The sequence below is a fragment of the Rhipicephalus microplus genome, chromosome X (assembly GCF_043290135.1).
Source record: "Rhipicephalus microplus isolate Deutch F79 chromosome X, USDA_Rmic, whole genome shotgun sequence".
NCBI lineage: Eukaryota > Metazoa > Arthropoda > Arachnida > Ixodida > Ixodidae > Rhipicephalus > Rhipicephalus microplus.
In genome coordinates, this window is record NC_134710.1 from 30,965,232 (window position 1) to 30,979,480 (window position 14,249).

Consider the following 14,249-nt stretch of genomic DNA (forward strand, 5'->3'; position numbering starts at 1 on the left):
GCCATACATAAAGGACAAATAACAGAAGAGCATTTTCGTCCCACCTCGGCCGACAAGATCAAATTTGTCTGGACACATACACTGCCGGAATGACCTGTTAAACATGAACCTGCGACAACAAGAATGACTTGGAAGCCAGTGCACGATTTTCGCCGCATCAGAGAAGTGCCTTGAACATTAACCGCTTATGCTATATGCATAGTGTACTTAATTTTACTCAACGTGACCCTACTACAAGATCTGCGCGAGTAGCTGCTTTTGTTAATTTTCACCGACATAACGCGGGAAAACGGCCACACCAGCATCGTTTTGATCGAATCCGCATTCATTAAAAATAAATTGATTGATATGTGGGGTTTAACGTCCCAAAACCACTATATGATTACGAGAGACGCCGTAGTGGAGGGCTCCGGAAATTTTGACCACCTGGGGTTCTTTAACGTGCACCCAAATCTGAGCACACGGGCCTACAACATTTCCGCCTCCATCGGAAATGCAGCCGCCGCAGCGGGGATTCGAACCCGCGCCCTGCGGGTCAGCAGCCGAGTACCTTAGCCACTAGACCACCGTGACGGGGCCATTAAAAATAAATTAACCTCAATGTAACAAACACGGACATGAATTGCAAGACGAAACGTCTGGGACCTTTTTTTACAAAAGCAGATAGAAATGAGAGCAACGCAATGCACACCGTGCCTGCCGGAACACGAGTTGAGAAGAAAAAAAAAAAGGTGAGACGGTTGTAGTTTTGCAGCGGCTGCGCCTACAACCTGCAACACTCACCGTGGCAGCAGGACACATATTAGACCCGCGGACAACGTCAAAGCAAGAACGTACAGCCGCGGCCGCATCTGTGTACAGCACGCGAATAGCCGGTTTTCGCCCTGCGGGGCGAAACCTTGGGGGCGGTATCAGGCTCTGACGTGGTCAGACTAACAACTGGGCCGTGCATGCTCCTGATACACCACTTCACAGCCCGAAACTGCCTCAATGTTTCGGTCCGCAGGGCAAAAACCGGCTGCTCGAGTGCTTTACTCAGATGTGGACGCGGCTGTACTGTAGCTATATATAGAGAAACACATACATAAATTCACATAAAAAAACAGCGCCAATAACGAGGGACAAGAGAAAGAAGGAGACAGACGGCGGCACTACTCGAGCGCGTGTACATCGTAGAACGACACAGTCGTTCTACGATGTACACGCGCTCGAGTAGTGCCGCCGTCTGTCTCCTTCTTTCTCTTGTCCCTCGTTATTGGCGCTGTTTTTTATGTGAATTATGTCGTACCAACTCGCCCAAGCAACCACGTTAGCTACAGACATAAAGAGAGGACACTCCCCTGTAGGGCCCTACGGCCGAGCTACTGCGCTGCTTTCAGTGCCACGAGTGGCTGGTCACATAGAGTTTCCTAAAATTAACAGGGGACTCTGGGGCTGCAATCGTTCAGCGACCATGGGAATGATGGGTAGTGCGCAGATTTGCCTAGTCTTATACTTGCGGCTTCGTTTATTGCTCTGTTTCGGTTTAGTTTTGAAAGGAAGAACGAACACTTTTGAATTCCGTGACCCGATTCGAAATGGTAAGCCTAGAAGAATAAGGTGGTGAAGTGCAACCGCTGAACGTTTGTCGATTTTTGTTTCGTAAAAAAAAAAAAACAGCTCCAAGCCACACGAACACACACAGAGCCAGAAGCAGGTCAGAAGTACGAAGATTAGACAAATCTGTGTACTACCCATCATTCCCATGCTCGATGAAGCGCCGTGCGTTGTAGCTCCCACAGACACTAGCGCCAGAGTTTCCTCTAGTGTATATTAGGAAAATCTATGGCTGGTCAGACCTGATAATGTCTTCAGAGGTATATAAGATAACAAAAAAAAATGTTTATCCGCAGCTGGGATTAGAACCCGTACACTCATGCTAAGAAAGCGAGTATGTTTACCACTAGGCCACACCCATGCTTCCACGAAGGGAATACATATACAGTACATCTAAGCCACATGAATGTGCACCCTTTGTGCAAAACAAATGCAAAAAGACAACACTTTCTGATCAGACTTTACTGATTTTTGCGGTAAAACATTAAAGGTCGTCAGCGCGACACAAGTTAGAGCGAATATGAGAAATCGCACAAATCAATAAAAAAACATTTTTTTTTGCAAAGCTCTGATACCAAACTTGGGCTTTCATTGTCCTCCTGAGGTGGCTATTTCACATACTGACAAAGGAGTTAAAGAGAGTATGATTGTACGTCGTCTAGCAGTTGGTAAAACACTTTAATTCTAGGCCGCGAAAAGGCTCGAGTGGTCATTCTTTCTGTAATATATTTCTCTATGCTGTAACTACGAGCGTGACAGGCGCGCCGCCGAGAGAAACGCCAAGCCCGAGTGGCCGAAGCACACGCATGCTACAAGCGCCACAGTTGGAAGTTTAAGGCGCCAATTCGATACGGACGAAGAGAGGCGCTGCGTATTGTCTCTCTTCGTCCGTGTCGAATTCGCGCCTTAAAATTCAAGTATGTTGAACCATCAGGTCCAGCCCTCTTCCAGTGCTAGGCCAGAACATCGGCTGCGACCGATTTCACCCACCTAGTTCAGCTGATGCTTCGAGTTCTTTCCTGACATCCCCGAAATCTAATGAGTAGGGCACAAGTGCTTGAACATAGAGAAACATACTATATACAGAGTGGCCACCGGAGCCTTTTCACGGCCCAGCAAGAAAGGGTCTGACCAACCGCTAGATGGCGTACCCATTTTCGCTTTTACTATTTTGTTAAGGCATTTAATAGCCTCCCCAGGAAGACAATAAATACCCAAGTTCGGCATTGAATTTTTCGCAAAGAAGAAATTTTATTAATTTGTGCAATTTTCCATATCTCCTCTACATCATGTGCCGCTGAGGACGTTTAATGGCTTACAACTTAAAACGATAAAGTATGACTAGAAAGTGTTGTCTTTCTGCATTTGTTTTGCACAAGGAGGCACGTTCGTGTGGTTTAGATGTGCTGTACATGTATGCCCTCCGCAGAAGCATGGGGGGCGTAGCCTAGTGGTAAAGGCACTCGCCTTCGGAACGTGAGGGTACAGGTTCAAGTCCCAGCGTGGGAAAGAAGAAAGTTTGGTTATTTTATTTATCCAGAAGACATTGTCGGGTCTGACCAACCACTCATGGCGCTAAAAGCAGCGCAGTAGCTGGGCTGCAGGGCCCTACGGGAGTGTCCGCACTCTATGGAAGTATGTTTCTCTATGGCTTGCACGCCGGAATGGTACTATAGACTTTCTGCAACCCTAGCACGAGCACTGCCTGGTGCTAATCCCGAATTTTTGCAAGAATGAAAGCATGAAAAGAATACTCACCCTTTGCAGGTACATTAGCTTCGGGGTTCCCGTGATGTGTCACCTCCAATGCGCGAACTAAAGCAATGAAGTGAGCACAACAGCAACGTGCACGTGCCTTCTGCAATACAACGAAATGGCAGAACACTCGCGGTTGCAAAGGCAGTGACGGTGGCAGCGGACACCGTCGTGTCAGTCTGAAAACTCGGCAATGTTGCGCGGCGCCCCCGCAAGCAGTGGCTGGAAGTGGCGCTGTTGTCGCAACAGGCTTCAGCCAGTCCAGCAACGTGCGCCGGAGAGAGCCGGATCGGGTGTCTGTTTGGCTGCGGTTGCGCTGTGTTCTCTTGTTGCAGTACGCGCACTGAAGGGGTTTTGAGTTCTCTTGTGTTCTATGTGGCGTGCGTGTTGGTTCGTCTGCAATGCTGAGTTGTTGCGTGCTTGTAAGTGGCTGAGACACTTCTGGGCTCGACGTGATCCGACTATCCGTGCTGCGCAGGATCGGGCTATTTCCCGTATTTACAATAAGCTGTCGGATAAATCACGAGTTTCCGATGTGAATTTTCGTGCCGAGCACACCTTGAAAACTTACTGCCACGTTGCCGATGGGAAAAGTGTCGAAAACGCTCGAGGGAATGAAGTGGAGTCTTTGCGGGAAAGTGTGCCCAAAATTTTCCCGATTTCCCGCGATATCTTCGAAGCAGCAAAACAGATTCCAGATCGAGGGAGGGTGGTCGAAGAAAAATATTTGAAGTGTGCTAAATCACCACGCGAGCCATGAAAACTGCGGATACGGCAAGCGGTGCACTCACTTGGAGAGATATTGAAAAGTGTTCGTTCGACGTCTGCGAGTTGGCGCAGCATTGACAGCACTGATAAAAACGGTCGTTTTTGTGGACTTTTGTGCATTAAAGTCCGACGAGCGTGCACTAATTGAAAAATGCGTCATCGTCAGCGAAGATATGTTAGTGAGTGTTAGCGCGCATGGGCGGATCGCAAGTACATCTAACACTATCACCGTGCTTTCACAACTGACAAAATTACCTTCGCGCGTTGACGCACTTAATGTGTGCGCAGGCTGTGAGAGGGTATGAGCAGGGGCGATACCGAAGTAGAAAGCAGCTACTGTGAAGTATTAAGGGCCGTTGCACGCGCTAGCCGCAATGCACGTGCCGGGACCCCTGCCGCACGCAAGCGGTGGACAAATGAGCCAATCGGCGACGCTCTTTCCCCCTCCGCTTAGCTGCGGCAGGTGTGGCGGCACGTGCGTTGCGGCTGTGCGGCAAGCGCACGGAACGACCCTAACCCAGAGTTGGTAAGCTGCATACTTTGTTCGAACGTGAACCTCTCGGCCTGAATGAGCTCCTTGTCTTCTTGACGTTTCTTGGTCAATTAACACAAACTATAATAATGCTAATATTAATAATATCTAGAGTTTCACATACCAAAACCACGATATCATTATTAGGGACGCCACAGTGATGGGCTCCTGAAATTTTGACCATCCGGTGTTCCTTAACGTGCACATCGCGCATTACACGGGCCTCTACCACTTTACCTCTATCGAAATGCGACGGCCACGGCCGGCATTGAACCCTCGACCGAATGGGCATGTTGCATATAGACATCTAAATCTGACACCGCACTTTGAGGCACTGAATGCGTGCCCGCACTGCTCCGATAGAAGCAGCTGCTGCAAAGTATTAACCCAAAGTATAATCGGCATATACCTCGTTCGAAGTTCTCGAGTCCAACATGGCTCATTCCACAACTTGTGCAGTTGAGCCCGCGAAAAAAAAACAACAACAAAAAAACATCTGGTCCCTGTTGGGCTTGATCGCTATCGAGGCAGAGAAATATGCTATATAAAGAGTGCCCACTGGAGCCTTTTCGTAGCCCAGCAAGAAAGGGTCTGACCAACCGCTAGTTGGCGTACCCATCCTTGCTTTTACTCCTTTTTTTTAAAGACATTTAATAGTCTCCTCACGGGGACAATGAATACCCAAGTTTGGCATCAATTTCTTTGCAAATAAGAAATTTTATTGACTTGTGCAATTTTCCGTGTCCGCTCTACATCATGTCCCGCTGAGGATATTTAATGCCTTGTAACAGAAAACAGTAAAGTATGACTAGAAAGTGTTGTCTTTTTGCATTGTTTTTGCACAGAGAGGCACATTCATGTGGTTTGGATGTGCCGTATATGTATTCTTTTCGTGGAAGCATGGGTTGTTATCCTAGTGGTAAAGACACTCGCCTTCGGAGCATGAAGGTGCGGTTTCAAATCCCAGCGTCGGAAAAAAGAAAATTTCGTAATCTTAATTATGCAGAAGACATTGTCGGGTCTGACCAACCACTCGTGGCGCTGAAAGCACCGCAGTATATCCGCAGTATATTTTTTCAAAGCACTGGGGTTTAGGCACAGAGAGGGCAAAATAGACTTTAAGTGGGTAGAATTAACTAGAAGGAGGTTATCTGATTGGTGGCTAACGTCAAGGCACGAGTGAAAATTAAACCCTTCACTGCAAAGTACGAATCCTCAAACTCACTATTTAAGGGGGAAAAAATGAATCTAGCTTTTGGTTCATTGAGTATTACGGCTTGGTGGCGCTAGCCACCGCCCGATCTAAAGGGTACAGCCATATCCATCCATCCATCGATCCATCCATCCATATAGCTGGGCCGCAGGGCTCTACGGGAGTGTCCGCTCTTTATGTAGATATGTTTCTCTATGATTGAGGTGTGCCGCGACACATGCATAACTTAGTCATGCGCTTGCGGGGGTTCATTTCTGGGAATGCGTTGTGTCGCATAGTCGATCTTTCCGGCGTGTTAAATGGTGTTTCCTAGTCGGTTTTTTTTTTTTTCAGCACTTAACACAGACCATATAACTCGAAGAACGTTAGCAGATCTCACTGCATAACTCTCACTGCTCCAGCAAAATGTTGCCGTTGCGTATTTTCACAGAACATACAAAAACCTTTTGGAGTCTTCCCCGTTAGTTAAAAAAAAAGGTTGTCGTCACAGCTGACCACTTAATGAACAACACTGATGCCTGTCGTGCTGATGATGAGAGCCAAAGCATCCGCCGATCACCGGGTGCCTGCCATAGTTCGCGCAACATTAGAGCACCACATAACGCGCTTTCAGACATTCTCAGCAGTTGAACTATTTAGCTAGTTTTTCAGACCATCCTGAAAAGTTGACTCATTTGGTTAAACCCGGATACAGGTGGTACTTTGCACAGCATATATACAGGAAAGAAGTGGAAATATTAAGGGCTTGTTTTCTTTGTTAGACACAATAGTAAAGAGAATACAATATTAGTTGGAACACAATATTAATGTCTGTTGGTTCTCATTAATAACACATACATAGTTGCGTTCGCTGCGAGCTGCAATACAATGTGTCCGTGGTCGAACTGATTGCATGATAGTTTATATAACGTACTTTGAAAAATAATACTTGAAACGGTGCACCGGTCATTCTTTATGCCCCTCGGTCGACCACGTGCACCCAATTTCCGAAGCACATATTCGACGCGATTGAACGCATAAGTGGCAAAGGAAGTGGCTGGCTGTTTTGAGTTACATACTGCGTTTAATACGCAATATTCCTAGAAATATGAAACATTACGACAAATCTGCTCAGTGCACTTCAGTAAGATCAGAACTGTTAACTGGGAAAGTTGCTGTGTGCTTCCATTTTAAACGAGCACCGCCGCGGTGGTGACTCGGCTGCTTACCTGCAGGTCGCGGGATCGAATCCCGGATGTGGCGGCTGCATTTCCGATGGGGGTGAAAATGCTGTAGGCCCGTGTGCTCAGATTTGACTGCATGTTAAAGAACTCCAGGTGGTCGAAATTTCCGGAGCCTTCCACTATGGCGTCTGTCATAATCATATGGTGGTATTGGGACACTAAACTCCACATATCTGTTCCGGTTGTGGTATGGGCTGTCGTTGTCAGTGGCGCCAAAACAAGTAACTGTATACGTACATGAATTGTCACACCTCGTGCAGATCGCTTAGCACCAGCGAACGGTTTGCGATATCTTTCCGAGTGCACTTGCTCCGCATGACGTGGAGAGAATCGTAGCGTGATCATGCCGGCACAAGTTGTCTCTATATAAGTGACCCTTTTGCTTGTGACGTCAGCAGGAAGGGGGCATGTGTCGTTATACGGGAAGGCTGTCCGGCGATTTCGGCCCGTCTGTCCCGCTCGAGTTATTGAAACATTCATGGTCGAAAACAATCTGGAGTGGACGCACAAGCAAGCATGCTCCCCGAAGTCGAACGGAGTTGCCGTCAGGAGCACGTGCTGTGTCAATTGTCTTGTCATGTGTCTTTTCTGTGGCCGTTAAACACTCGTAAACACTTTCCGGCTCGTTTTCGGTCACTGAATGCAGCGTTTGAATTTGGGTTTTGTGTCGGTGCTCTTGCGCTTTGCATACCTTTATATATCATTCTGTGCATGACCGGTTGTCAAGCGTTCTCCGCCGCTTTATTTTTATTATTTGTGGGGTTTAACGTCCAGAAAACCACCATATGATTATGAGAGACGCCTTAGTGGAGGGCCTCGGAAATTTCGACCGCCGGGGGTTCTTTAACGTGCACCCAAATCTGAGCACACGGGCCTACAGCACTTCCGCCTCCATGGGAGATGCAGCCGCCGCAGCCGGAATTCGAACCCGCGACCTACGGGTCAGCAGACGAGTACCTTAGCCACTATACCACCGCGGCGGGGCTTCTCTGCCGCTTCCATGCCGTTGTAAGTAGTTATAAGCACATGGCGAATTACGTATGATGTTATTCAAATAAATTAGGTGTTCATTACAGGCAGCAACGTTTTAGTAGATCCAAATGTTCTGCGAACAATGAAGCGCGTGGTCCAAGTCAGCAAACGGGTCGCGATTAACTATCCCTGATCATGAGATTGCAAGCTGCACCATGCATGGTCACTGCGGCTGGTGTTTCATTCGGCGCCTGCAGCGCGTATAACAAGCTTTTAATATGTACTGCTTGTAGTCGCACAATGCACGCTATAGAGCAGCACGCAACAAACCACTTGTTGGTTAACTTGACAATTTTATTTTGTAGACAAATGTTTGGTATGTACGCGTGCACACGGGTACAATTGTGAGTGGAGTGTGAATTTTCGTTCAACTGAAAAGCTGTTAATGCACCGTCAAGTTTTGCGGATAAGCCATAAAATCGATCGCGCTTTGCCGCAAAGACTCTCTCGCTAACTCGCTTGGTGAGACGAGACTTCCATGCCATGTAGCACTGTGTTGTACTATGCTGGGGGCATTGTCCTGAACGCGTTGACCAGTGTAAACATATTAAACGATGGGATGGATTTAGTCACGATGTGAGAGATGCTTAGTGCAGCGCAAGCCACACCACAACTGCTCTGCTGTGTGTGTAACGCGAACTGCTGTCAGCCATCTGTAGCAGCAACACTGCAAGGAGAATACAGCTTGTAATTGAGCAGCGCCGTGCTACGCGAGCGTACTTTAATCAAAAGGTGAATCTCCCTTGCTTGCCTCACTGGAGCACCGTTCGCAGTGCATGCATGAACCAAAACTGGCGTTTGGTGTCCTCTTCTGCACGTATACCGGCTTGGGACTTTATAAGTTCACAAAGGCATGCACCGCGGCCAACCCGTCTCCTTCAATACGCCCAGGCGGAAGTTACAGCTTTCACGCACAAAGCTATAGCGCAAGGGGTTTTATCGAACACTGGCCCGGTTCCAGCCTTTGTATGCATGCCGTTTAGCACAGTCGCAGCTGCTGTGCGCTGCACGTCGCGTAACCTTCAGCAGTCGCTCGTCTGCGACGCTCACGAACTCGTGAGTAACACTTGACCGACTGTTGAATGCGTCACGTTCCGTTTCGGCCACGTCACCGACACACCAGGACGACTCTCGCTTCGCGTCGTGCTCGAACTCGGCATGCTGTTGGGTCCTTCGGTGGTAACACTCTGGCCGCCGCATCTGAACACGCTCTTCCGGCGCGCGCGTGTTTTGAAAGTGAACGTTCCGTTTCGCGTGCTGTGCCAACGCGCTCAGCTGTTGTGGCGCGAGAAATGGCCGGTGACGCGCGCCGTGTGCCAACTCGCGTTTCGCCGCCGGATGACGTAGCGGCCGCGATTTCTCCGCGCGCGGGTCTGCTTTTTCTTTTTCTTTCGTTCTTTATGGGAAACTTTGTCGCTCTGACGCCGTGTGCCGCCGCGCAGCCAAGAAGCTGTGGAGGAGGAGGAGGAGGAGGAGGAGGAGGGGGGTCGACACGTGAAGGCCACCGCGCGTCGATCGCCGCCTTTCGCGGGGAAAACGACCTCCGCAACGGCTGTGACGTGGGCGCCCCGTTTCGAACACGTAACTCGGTGACGTCATGCTCCACCCCTTTCTACTGTTTCCGGCGGCCGTTTCTGTCTCGCGCTGTCCTGCACTTGACAGCCGGCTCGCCGAGGAGCTGGGTGGGCCATCCATCGGACGGCGCCGGGACTTTGGTCTCATTTCGAGTTGTCGCATTCGCTATGTTCATGTGTGGAGAAGCGGAGAGCTCGCAAGCGAGCCGGGAATGTCGCCACACAACACCCACCAGTTGTGGCGACGACGCAGAGATCTGCGGCGTTCTCGTGTTGAATGCGGCGTCACACACTTCCTGGCATCCCCTGGTGGGAAATGCGTAACCATCGTATTTAGTTTTTTTTTTTTTCGTTTTTATAAGTCGAGACAACACAAAAAACTTCACTTCCTGAATTTGAAGACCGCAGTTTATTACGGCTAAGTTCTGCATATGTTCAACGGAATGTGTTCACTTCGCTCCCGTCTCCTCGGGCGTGTTGTTATCGCGCTGAAGGCAAATTCGTTTATCCCATTACGCTGCTCCTGAGCTCGAAGGTGTGGGTTCGATTCCCGGTCGTATTTCGATGGGGGCGAAATGCAAAGCGCACCCGCAGGCTTTAGGTGCACGTTAAAGAACCATAGGTAGCCGAAAGTAATCCGTACTCCGTGACGGCGTGCTTTATAATATATTCTTTTATTTAAGCACGTAAAATTTCATTCATTATTGTTTTTATTTAGTCACTTTATTAGGTAAAAAGAACATTTCCAAGGTTGAAGGGGCTAAAGGCAGATTACCTCTTCCTGACTTCCACCCGTACATTTGCTCAGATGCGGTGAAAAAAAAAACATTTTTTCTTCTTTTGTTAGGCACGCAAAGGTTTGTTCCAAAAGTTGAAAACATAACTGAAAGATACATGTTGAAATTTCGCGTTGCAATCAAAATCAGTAAGCCCATAGCAAGATCAGAAAAAATATGGAAAATACAGAAACCCGGAAAATGTTACGTCAGAGAACTAACTACAATACAGGGGAAAGTACACATTTGTATGTGAATAGACATTTTTATCATCATTATAACGCTCTCATAAACTAATTATTTGCTGGGGTTTAACGTCCTGAAAGCAGGATATGAAAGACGCCGTAGTGGAGGGCTCCGGAAATTTCGACCACCTGGGCTTCTTTAACGTGCACCTATACATGCTTTTTGTAAGTACACGGGCATCAGGCATTTTGGCCTTCATCGAAAATGCAGCCGGCTCGGCCGGGATTCGATTCCGCGACCTGCAGGTGAGCAGCCGAGCGCCACAACCACCGTGGTGGGGCGCGACTGCCAACGTGCGCTGCCACCTACAGGCGGGATTGTTCGTAAGTAGCGGTACGACTTTCCAAAGGCCGGTGTGATTACTTATCTGGCAAACGCGCATGCGCGCACAAAGTGGGTGTGCGAGCCCTGATGGAGATTGCTTTTTTTTCACGTCAACGATATCACACGCGCTCAAGTTACTGAACTCGTGGCATATCAGCAAAGCGTACACTCTTCGCATCGACGTATGTGAGGGAACGGAACGTGGCTTTCTGCCGCGACCTCGTGTGGTAATAATTCCGAAGCCCCCGGCCAGTGCTTTTCGATCTTCACTGACGTCTCGCTCCAGCGTCGTAAAATGGCACGTTGCTTAAGGCACAGTAAGTGGACAATTTCAGCAGCTATATGTTTGCACGCTTCTTTGGCTAACGGCTGACGTGGCCAGTTTTGCTACGTGTTTGATTGATATGTGGGGTTTAACGTCCCAAAAACCGCCATACGATTACGAGAGACGCCGTAGTGGAGGGCCCCGGAAATTTTCACCACTTGGGGTTCTTTAACGTGCGCCCAAATCTGAGCACACGGGCCTACAACACTTCCGGCTCCATTGGAAATGCAGCCGGGATAACCTGCGGGTTAGCAGCCGAGTACCTTAGCCGCTAGACCACCGCGGCGGGGCAGTTCTGCTACGGGTACGCCTCGAAGGCTAGCTGCGCTCCAACTGCGGAAGCTTCTCGTGCCCAATCGTCTGTGCCGGTGGCGGTGCGCCCCGGTCGACCACTGTAGCTGCGCGGCAAGGTTTCCAAGGGGGGTCTCCCCCAAGGGCCTCGCCTGGCGTCACCTTGCCATATCTATCGTGCGCAACGGACGCCGTGTTTCAGCCTTGGCAAGAACCGAGGAGGGGGTCGCGCGATCCCGATAATGTTTTCGAAACGCATTTGTGCCGGCGTGTTTCTTCACAATGCGAGTGCTTGCAGGCCGCGCTCAAGTCCTTGGCCGGCTCGCATTGTGCCGTGCGCGTTCTGAGCCCCCTCAGCGCAACGGCGCCGCGTGGGTAAACACTCTGGCCAGCCGCGCCTCTGTCACTCGGGCATTTTAGGATCCAATGGTAGTAGCAGACCCTTTGTTGCCGCTTCCAGTGGTCAAGGCATCGACAAACAGAGTGGGGTACATGCTTCACAATCGCACGCGAAACCCGTCCTTCAAGCTGAGTACCGTTTTTTTTTTCCTGTCTACTAGAGATCTCTCTATAGGTTGCCTTCGTGTAGTGTGTAGGAACGGTAGCACCGAATAGAGAAAGGACTGACGTTGTCTGGCGGTTTGTCGCGCGTCTACACTAGAGTGTACTACAACAGGGGTGTGTTCGGATCGGCCGCAGCACCGGTGTACTACATACAGAAAGTGAAGCTTGAACCGCTTGTGAAGCTGCGATTGGTGGCCTGAAATGCGTCGTCGCTTGAGTTGCGCGCGGTTCTGCCAAAGTGGTCCAGGGGTGGAATGCTCGCTTCTCATGGGGGATGTGGGTAGCCGCAGCCCTGCATCAAAGTGCACTCAAAAACGCTCGGGTTCGAATCGCAGCTGTACATGATGGGCGTTTATTTTTAATGTAACTTGTTATACAGCGGCACTAATTTTCTTTTTTTAAAACTTTCACTAGCTTCCATTGCTACGTATTGCCACACAGCGTAAACCGAAATGTGAGGTCTCGAGTTCGCAAAAGTCTCCGAGTGTACACTGTATACGTTTCTGTCCAATGCCATGCGGTGCCGGTTACGCTCAGATAAATTTCTTGTATCACTTCACATGTCTAATAATCAATAAACCTTGTAGATACGCAATACATCCAGGCCGCCCGGATGTTTTCTACAGATGTTCTCGACACGACTTTTGAAGGGTTAGGCGTGCTCCGCAGCTTTGTTCACTTGGGGGGGGGGGGGGCAAGTTTCACACAGCCCCCCCCTCCTCTCTTGTGTTGGTCTAGTCCGAAAAAAAAAAAAAGCTTCGTATTGGATACAAGGAATAAAATGAAACGAGGTGACGTGCTTTTTCACTACGACCTGTGTATAGTTTCAGGCATTTGGGGGCGTATTTGGGTGGTAAACAGTTCTTGTAATGCAACACAAGTGTCCGCCCTGTGTCGCCATAACTCTGTGCTTAATTAGAGATAACAGAACTCGTCCAAATGAGTGGGGGGCTGACGTGGCAATGTGTGAGTGGGGAGGGGGATTTGTTGTCGTCATGCTTCTCTTACGCGGTTTCCTTAAAGTTCACGTGTACCGCAACAATCCTTATATTCAACACGTGTGTTCCCACCTTTGTACATAATTGTGTGGGTGAAGTTTGTGTTCGGTTTGCTTTCTCATTCTAGTTTTCTGTATCTATTCTAATTGTCCTAAAAGACTGATTTAAGTGCAAATTTGTTTTTTGATTGCTTGATATGTGAGGTTCAACGTCCCAAAACCACCATATGATTGAGACGCCCGGCAGTGGAGGGCTCCGGGCCTAAAGCATATTCCAAGTTTGTTTGTCATATGTGTGACCTTCATTATCTAAATTTTTTTTTCGTGGAAAACGGCAACCGGCGGCGATAATCAAGAGGTCAAAACCTGTACCAAAATACGTTTCCGCAGATTAGATAGGCGCTGTTCAGGCGCGGCGTGCTCGCACATCCTTGTAAACCGCGGCTTTTTTTTTTTTTTTTGTCGGTGGTACACGAACGTGTCAAAACACCATGAATCACTGCATGCGCCCTTTGGCAAATAAAAATAACTAGCATGCGAGTATGCCTGTGGCACTTTCGTGAAGTCATTCAGCGCGTCTCCACAACGCATTGATTGGTGTGCCGAAGGACGTTTCGCGCTACAGCGTTGGCTTCAGGCCGATACGCACTCGAAAGTGCCCACAGATGCATGCAGTGGCCGCGATTGTTCCTATATCGGCATTAATGTAGCGCGGTGTTGCTACAGAGTGCACTGACGTGGCGGTAGCACAGCGTCCCGTCTCTCGCTATACCGATCGCCCCTGCGGCTTGCATGCGGTGCCCTCCGAGCACTCCCTCCCCCGTTTGTTGTCTCACTGCTTGGTCGGGGTTCGCCTCCCTCCCAAAGGGCCCGGAAGTGCGTGTCGCGTCTGCGCGAAGGGTCGTAAAACCCGCCCGGTGCAGCGTTGCTTGTTCTGCAGCCGCGGCAAAAAAGAAAACTGCTTCCGCGTATCTTTCTGCCTCCACGATTTCAGCGGTATGGCGGGGGGGCGTTATCCATTGGTAAGTGTTTC

The 14,249-nt window shown here is 49.2% G+C and overlaps 1 protein-coding gene across 1 annotated transcript in view; it reads left to right on the top strand.

Moving 5' to 3' along the window:
* The window catches only part of mura (ring finger protein murashka), a 195,311-nt gene that overhangs the window by 42,980 nt on the left and 138,082 nt on the right, over window positions 1-14,249 (top strand). The window lies entirely within an intron of this gene.